The sequence below is a fragment of the Rousettus aegyptiacus genome, unplaced genomic scaffold, assembly GCF_014176215.1.
Source record: "Rousettus aegyptiacus isolate mRouAeg1 unplaced genomic scaffold, mRouAeg1.p scaffold_m13_p_8, whole genome shotgun sequence".
In the NCBI taxonomy this organism is placed as follows: domain Eukaryota; kingdom Metazoa; phylum Chordata; class Mammalia; order Chiroptera; family Pteropodidae; genus Rousettus; species Rousettus aegyptiacus.
Window position 1 is genome coordinate 7,275,781 of NW_023416311.1, and position 804 is coordinate 7,276,584.

Consider the following 804-nt stretch of genomic DNA (forward strand, 5'->3'; position numbering starts at 1 on the left):
GAGGAAGTATTCAGTCTAGAACTAATGTGCCTCTACTACCGTTCTGACACCTGCCAGGGCACATGGAGAACAGGCAGAGAGCCTCAGGCTGGCAACTATATCTGTACTAGTTACCTATTGCTGCATTGCAAATGACTCTCAAACTCAGTGGCTTCAAACAATTCACATTTATTATAGCACAGCTCCTATGGGTCAGGAATTCAGAAGTGACTTAGCTGAGGGGTTCAAGGCTTCTCATGATGTGCGGTCGCCTACCGGCTTGACCGGGACTGACGGATACACCTTGAACGTGGATCGAGTTGGTTCTGGCTGTTGGAGGCCTCAGTTCCTTGTCATGTGGCCGCTTGAGTCTGTCCTCACAGCATGGCAGGTGGCTTCCTCCAGAATGAGAAAACAAAAGAGCAAAGAGGAAGGTACAATACCTCAGATCACAGCCATCGTATCCTACTGAGAGGCCGTGGGATGCACAGGGCACAGGTCGGCCTTACCCCTCATGGGAAGGAAGCACACACAAACTTGAACACCGGAGGCGGGGGGCGCTGGGGGCTGTCTCAGAGACCGACACAGTTGAAATTCATGAGAGTGTTATTGTCTGATAAACTAATTTTCCCATTACCTTGTCTATATTTGTATGCACAGAAAATATATGTTAATATTTTGTGGTCTTTTAATTTACATGAGTGATATGCTGTATGTAAATATAGAACCTGCTTTTTTTTTCACTCAATTACATATTTTTGAGATCAATCTGTGTTGATAGACATAGATCGGATTCATTCTCTTAAATTATAAGTATGCACCATT